Raw genomic sequence first — 7,837 nt, 5'->3', positions numbered from 1 at the left:
TTCATGTAGGAACTTTCTGTGAGGGAGCTTTTAGAGGTGGACGTCTGGTTCCTATCACCACCACTGTGAACAGTTCTGAAGTTTCTCTAGAACAGAGCGTTTCACACCAAACCACTCTGAACCGCTCTGTGGAGTTGTTAACCCTTTTATTATGCATAATATTTGAAAAAAAATTCATACCACTTTAAATCTGCAACAAGTATATATTAATCTTAAACATTAAAGCACTATTAAAAGTAACTCACTCATATTGCCACGTATCCCTGAACACTAACTTAGCAGTAGGTCAGAATGTCCAGTTTTATCCGGTGTGGTTGCAGGTTTTTATTCCAATCAATTAGAACACCTGATCAATTGGTTTAATACTGAGACCAGCTGATCAGTTCTGCTCCTGCTTGATTGGAATGAAAACCAACAGACATGCTGACCTTTAGTGGATAAGATTAGTGACCTCTTTATTAGACTGGCAGTAGTTTATATCAGTGGTCACCTGCCCACGTGGAGATCTGTCCTGCAGAGCTTAGTTCCAACCTGCATCTGACATGCACCACTAACACACCTGAACCAGCCAATCAAGTTCATTATCTGCGGCAGGTACAGCAGATTGTAGTCAGAACTGGACAACTTGCAGGCAGGCAGAGCTCCAAGAAAATGGTTGGTGACCACTGATGACCCAGCATCACCACAGCACTCCAGTATTATTTATTATGTGATGTGTAAAAAAACTGCATCCTGAGCTCTAAATCAGTTTAAATAAGATCATTTAGTACTTCATGCCTGTAACCCTTGGGTTTGGGTCAAAGTGACCTATTCATGAGACACTTTATTAGTGTTTAAGAAATATAAATTTTATTCCTTTGTCATCTTTTATAAAATGAAGTGTTGCATTCATTTGTAGCATGCTCTTAGATTTGCTCAACCACTATGGATGCAGGCCAGACAAAAAAACCTCAATCACAAGTTTTATGAATGTGAAAAATGGTTAAACAAATTCTGCATCATTATTTATTTTCCATCAAATACATCAGTAACCAGTCAGTGTTCAACAGTGATCAAAGCAGATTTAGCATCGTGTTTTTTTCAAATGCAAATAAAAAAAATTAAACAACTGCAGCTTAAAATCCACTGAAAAGATATTTTAGCCATTTAAAAGAAATAAAATTTATAATCATGCTGGTAAAGATGTCAACAGTTCCTCCATTGGAAAACAAACAGAACTCAAAGTTTGGCACCTACAATGTAATTTTACACAGATTAAGACTTAAAGGCCCACAGACACTCTGGACTATACTCAGCTCAGAGGTCATCAGCTGCAGGGCTTTAGTCCAGCAATAAAAACATTAATCAAACCTGGTGACTATTACTTCCATTCCAGCAGGTGTATTATAACCTCCTACTGGAATAACTGTGACAGTGCAGTGGTGTTCAGGACTGAAGTCCTCCAGGCCTTGGTGGTTAACCTGCTCAAAAACCTGGTAACTAATGGCCGAGTGGTGTCTGAAAAAGGAAAACCACCAAACTGAGCTGGACTGAAGCCCTCCAGAACCAGAACCAGAACCAGACACCCCTGCACTACATAGTACTGCTCGGTTGCAGTTATTCAACATCAGGGGTGTCCAGTCTTCTCCAGAAAGGGCCGGTGTGGTTGCAGTTTCCCTTTCCAATCAAGCAAAAGCACATCTGATCAATCGTTTGAAGACGGAGATGAACTGTTTAAAAAAGTGGAAGCAGATGAGCTCCTGCTTGGAGGGAATGCAGCCACACCGACCCTTCGCTGAAAAGCTGTTCAAGGAGGTTCCGGTCAAGCAGAGTTTGGTAATCTACCTGCTCAAAACACACCTGATTCAAACTCGGGAGTTAGTTACCAGGTTTTTGAGTAGGTAAACCACCAAAACTGTGCTGAACTGAAGTCCTCCAAGACCTGAACACCAGCTCAGAGAACTACCCAGGCACAGTCCTTCCAAAGAGAGATAGGCCATGCATGTTTGGTCTACACTCTTAAAAATAGACAGTTCTTCATTTAAAAAAAAAAAAAGAAAAAGTTCTATATTGAACCAAGAACAGTCAAAGGACCCTTTGCATGGTGAAAGTGTTATGCAGATTGATTTGAGAACATGCTGCAGATGGTCCAATACAGAATCTTTCTGGAAAAGGTTCTACGTAGCACCAAAAAGCGTTCTGCTATTGTTAAGATGTCAAGCTTGTAACAGAAGAACCCTTTTCAAAAAGGTTCTATATAAAACCATTTACAGCAATCTAATAAACCCTTTTACGATGCCAAGGGTTCTCAGTTCGTTGTTCTACATAGAACAGTTTTCTTTACCAAAGAACCCTTGGAGAACCATCTTTTTTAAGTGTGTACACTGTGACTGCTGGTGCCACTTCTGCTGATCCTGAATGCCGTTTTAAATCAGCGGTGAATCTGCAAGCAAAGACAGAGAAGCAAAGGTCCATGCAAAAGACTTTATTACAGAGTCCGATTAAAACAGTCTTAAAATATTTGGGGGAGGGGGGAAAAGATGGCATCAACAACCCCGTGAAGTCAGCCGGGACATTCCCCATACCCTTAACAGGCCGGGACAAGTGCAATACTCCAGCAGAACAGAACATTGCTACCGATCCCAACCTGCAAAGAAAGGGGCGAGTCGACACGAAGCCGCTATCGAGCTCGTTCACCGCTACAGTCAGTTTTGCATGGATTTGCACAGCAACAGGGGGAACGCTGAATGCAAACCAGCAAAACTGACCAGACCAGTGATGACAATCAGCGTCCGGCCAGCGACCGCAGCGTCCACCACGATGCACGCGTCTAGAAGTACTTCAAGTGCTCACACTGCAGTAGAAGCGTTACAGTAAACTACCTGCACTATAAGCACTTTAATACTGCTGGGACCAACAAGTGGCTGCAGGAGGAGGATGAGGAGGAAGGGGGGGGGGCGATCTCCTGGAAACAAGACGGACGGACAGACAGACGGAGACACGCACACAGCGCTACGGCCAGCAACCATCTGAGCCAAACAAAGGAAATGACGGGGAAAGCAGGCCACCATCAGTTTTGCATAGATTTGCACAACTCAATTTTTCTTGTAGTGCAACTATGCAAAACTAGCAGAGAACTGCATTAAAAGAGAGAGGGAGGAGGGGTGGGGTCACAGCCAATCACAGCAGAGAGAGTGTGTACAGGGGAGGGGGTTAAGGGGACACAGCCAATCACAGCAGGCAGACATCCCAGCCCCTTATGCCAGAAGGGGCACTTAGGGCAGTAGGTGCTAGTCTATTCCACTATCTGCACTAGATGCACCTTAGCATAAGCAGTCGTCCAGCTCACGCCGCCGCGGCTCCGTGCTCACGGGTGACTGCGCGTCAGTGTAGAGCTTGAAGTGCCTCCACTGCAGTAGACAATGCACAGAACTACCTGCACTGTAAGCACTTTGACCCTACAGTGACATGGGTCCCCACAGAAGAGCCCCGGATGAAGATGGAGTGACCTCAGTTGGACCCTCTGACGTGGGACGTCTGGAAAAAGGAAACAGAAGCAGGTTATTCCCACATTCACATTACAGAATAAGACCATAATCTTATGTTTATCAGAATTATTTTTGCACTGCCTGTAACTTATATTGGATTTTTGGTTGCCAAATATTGTCAATTGTTTTATTTTTATCACTGGGTTTTCTTGTTTAAGTCCACTTTTTTAGCTCTCTTTAAAAATAAAGACTTCTTTTAAACGTAACACGAGTTTAAAAAAGAATAAAAGCGTATAAATAAACAAACAGCAAAAAAACCTTAATTAATTTAATTCACACTTAAGCTAAAAGCTTTATACGCAAGTGCAGCGCAAGATGAGCGTGCACTCACTCGTGCGTCCCGCGCGGCATGCCCGCGCATGCGCGCTCGTCCTCGTGAGCGCGGGCTCCCTCCCCCAACGCGTAAGGAGAGGGAGGAAGGGAGGAAGAGGGCGCATGCGCGGGCCTGCCGCTCGAGTGCGCAAGCGTTCCCCTCCTTAAAGCCCCGCACTAATATGGCGCATGCGCCCGCGCGCGTGCACAGCCACCCCCTCCCCCCGCGCAACCTGCACCAACATGGCGCCGCCGAGTCCGCAGCGCCCGTGCGCCTGAAACTCACGCACACACAGCGCGCGGCGCCGCAGTCACCCACATCAAAGCCTCGCGACAACGACAAAAAAACGAACAAACAAAATAACACTGAAAATAAACTACTAACTGTTCAACCCGCGAGGAAATTACCGCGAGCTCACCGACCGACTGCTCTCGGGCTCGCGCTACTACTCAGCGCGCGCGCGTGTGTGTGTATTAGCACAGAGTGATTAGCTTTAGCTCGCGCTGCTTTTGCCCCCCTTCTCCGTTTCTGCTCGCTAACGGAGCTACAAGCCTCCCCCCTTTAAACGCGCGCCCTCCCTCAGATACACGCGCAGAAACCCGCACAGCGAGCAAAAACACCACTAAACTCACCAACTCGCACAAAAGAGCGCGTCCGGCCTGCGCGTGCACCAAGACCACGCGCGCCCGAAGAGCAGCTAGCGTAGCTGCTGGCTGTTCGTTATTTTTTGATAAACGGATGTTTACGGTCACCGCAGTCGGCCCGTTTCGCAGTTTTGGGGTTGAGAGTGTCGACATTCACCTCAAATATACCACTTTTATCCGCGCGCTGGACGTTTTTGAGCCTCTTCTCTGTGTGTGAACGCGTGTTAGCTGTTAGCCGTTAGCTGCGCGCGGCCTCCTGCCCCCATGTGCTGCTTTTGTTCTGCAGCCACTCCGAGCAGCGCGCGGATCCGTTCAAACACGGTGAACCCTGAACACATTAAAACACCGTAAACACCGAGCGCGAGGCCCGCTACCCCGCGCGCTCCGCTGCGTTATTACACTTATTTATTTTTCTTCTTCTCTTTTTCCCCCCCTTTTTTTTTTAGAATTTGTGAAGCGCGCGCGGGCGGAGGCTCCCCGCAGCAACAGCAGCACCGCGAGCCGCCGCACGCGCTTTCAAACTCTGCCTGTGTCCGCGAGCCTCACTGTTTGGACGGAGCGCGCGGCTCGCTCGTTCCCCCCCTCCGCCGCGCGCGCGGTTAATTTATTTACGCGCCCCGCTCCGCCCGATCGGTGCGCCGCTCCGTAAGTCTCGCGCCAACAGGTTTCATGTCAACAACACGCGCGCGGCCGGATCCTCCATCTTCACTCACTCACGCGCTCTCCTCCGATCTTACCGTTCATGCTGCACGCGGGGACCGAAACCACAAAGTCCAGCGGCGTCCGCGCGAGACTCTCTCCTACAAATACACAAACAAACAAACAAACCAGCCAATAAAAAAATAATAAAACACACAGTGGAGTAAACAATAAACCCGCGCGGCGGCGGTGCGCGCTGCGCTGAGCCATGTGCGCGTGAATGAAGGGCGGCGCCCGCGGAACGTAAATATCTTGAGCCTAACACTTCATTAGCATACTCAAACTACTTCCGCTCGGAGCTCCACCCACCACAACAACGGCCACTACCAGCTCAGAACAAACTCAGTTCACTGAAATTAAACACTGTATAACACCACATCTGGACAAAAACGATCAACAAAACATGGCTTATTAAAATTAAACACTGTAAAACACCACATCTGCACAAAAACGGTCAACAAAACATGGCTTATTAAAATTAAACACTGTATAACACCACATCTGGACAAAAACGGTCAACAAAACATGGCTTATTAAAATTAAACACTGTATAACACCACATCTGGACAAAAACGGTCAACAAAACATGGCTTATTAAAATTAAACACTGTATAACACCACATCTGGACAAAAACGGTCAACAAAACATGGCTTATTAAAATTAAACACTGTAAAACACCACATCTGGACAAAAACGGTCAACAAAACACGTCTCATTAAAATTAAACACTAACACCACATCTGGACAGAAACAGTCAAAAAAAACACGGCTTATTAAAATTAAACACCGTAAAACACCACATCTGGAGAAAAACAGTCAACAAAGCACGGCTTATTAAAATTAAACACCGTAAAACACCACATCTGGACAAAAACGGTCAACAAAACACGGCTTATTAAAATTAAACACTGTATAACACCACATCTGGACAAAAACGGTCAACAAAACACAGCTCATTAAAATTAAACACTGTAACACCACATCTGGACAAAAACGGTCAACAAAACACGGCTCATTAAAATTAAACACTGTAACACCACATCTGGACAAAAACGGTCAACAAAACACGTCTCATTAAAATTAAACACTAACACCACATCTGGACAGAAACAGTCAAAAAAAACACGGCTTATTAAAATTAAACACTAACACCACATCTGGACAGAAACAGTCAAAAAAAACACGGCTTATTAAAATTAAACACCGTAAAACACCACATCTGGAGAAAAACAGTCAACAAAGCACGGCTTATTAAAATTAAACACTGTAAAACACCACATCTGGCCAAAAACAGTCAACAAAGCACGGCTTATTAAAATTAAACACTGTATAACCACATCTGGAGAAAAACAGTCAACAAAACACGGCTTATTAAAATTAAACACTGTATAACCACATCTGGAGAAAAACAGTCAAGAAAGCACGGCTTATTAAAATTAAACACTGCGTAACACCACATCTGGACAAAAACAGTCAACAAAACACAGCTTATTAAAATGAAACACTGTATAACCACATCTGGCCAAAAACAGTCAACAAAGCACGGCTTATTAAAATGAAACACTGTATAACCACATCTGGCCAAAAACAGTCAACAAAACACAGCTTATTAAAATTAAACACTGTATAACCACATCTGGCCAAAAACAGTCAACAAAGCACGGCTTATTAAAATGAAACACTGTATAACCACATCTGGACAAAAACTGTCAACAAAGCACGGCTTATTAAAATGAAACACTGTATAACCACATCTGGACAAAAACTGTCAACAAAACACTCCTTTTTGAAATGAAACACTGTGTAACACCACATCTGGACAAAAACAGTCAACAAAACACGGCTTATTAAAATTAAACACTATAAATCACCACATCTGGACAAAAACAGTCAAGAAAGCACGGCTTATTAAAATTAAACACTGTGTAACACCACATCTTTAGAAAAAAAAGTGGTAATATAACAAACTATAATTAAAAATATTAAAACTATTAAAACCTATAATTTCACATCTGGTGAAAAACTGTTAATAAAATAGTTTACTGAGATTAAACACTACATAGCACCACATGTGGAGGAAAAAAGTCAAGAAAACTCAGCTTATTAAAATTAAACACTACGTAACACTACATCTGGAAAAAAACAGTGTAAGTAAAACAGTTTATTAAAATTAAACACTACACAACATCACATCTGGAGAAAAAGTCAATAAAACACAGCTTATTAAAATGAAACACTATAAAACACCACATCTGGAGAAAAACAGTGTAAATAAAACACAGTTTACTGACATTACGCTACGTCTGAAGATATATAAACGGCATCTGAAGAAAAAGTGTTTTTTTGTTTTTTTTTCAGGTGCCTGAATATTTCATATCATTTGAACCTGCCACAACATTGAAACATGCCCAAAGTTTTACTCTGCACTTTATTGATGTGAAAATAAGCAGCCTAACTGCCTATAAACCTGCTGTGGCTGAAATTTGGAAATTATTCTCAAAAGTGTTGCAACTACAATGTATATGAGACATAGATTATATACAGCCAATTAAAATAAAACAGACACACTTAATTATTAGTGATAGATCATAAACCACGCAGTCGAGGAATAATGGAGATATTCTGATTGTAATTCAGACGTTAGTCAGACCGA

The 7,837-nt window shown here is 43.5% G+C and overlaps 1 long non-coding RNA gene across 1 annotated transcript; it reads right to left on the bottom strand.

Moving 5' to 3' along the window:
* Positions 1–991: 991 nt before the first annotated feature.
* LOC118801627 lies at positions 992–5,388 on the bottom strand. Its single transcript, XR_005006554.1, has 2 exons — positions 5,222–5,388; positions 992–3,516 (listed from the first exon to the last, which is right to left on the bottom strand). It is a non-coding gene; the product is annotated as an uncharacterized LOC118801627 (long non-coding RNA).
* Between the last annotated feature and the right edge of the window lie 2,449 nt (positions 5,389–7,837).

The sequence above is a fragment of the Colossoma macropomum genome, unplaced genomic scaffold, assembly GCF_904425465.1.
Source record: "Colossoma macropomum unplaced genomic scaffold, Colossoma_macropomum, whole genome shotgun sequence".
Classification (NCBI taxonomy): domain Eukaryota; kingdom Metazoa; phylum Chordata; class Actinopteri; order Characiformes; family Serrasalmidae; genus Colossoma; species Colossoma macropomum.
This window is presented reverse-complemented; position numbering and strand designations above follow the sequence as displayed.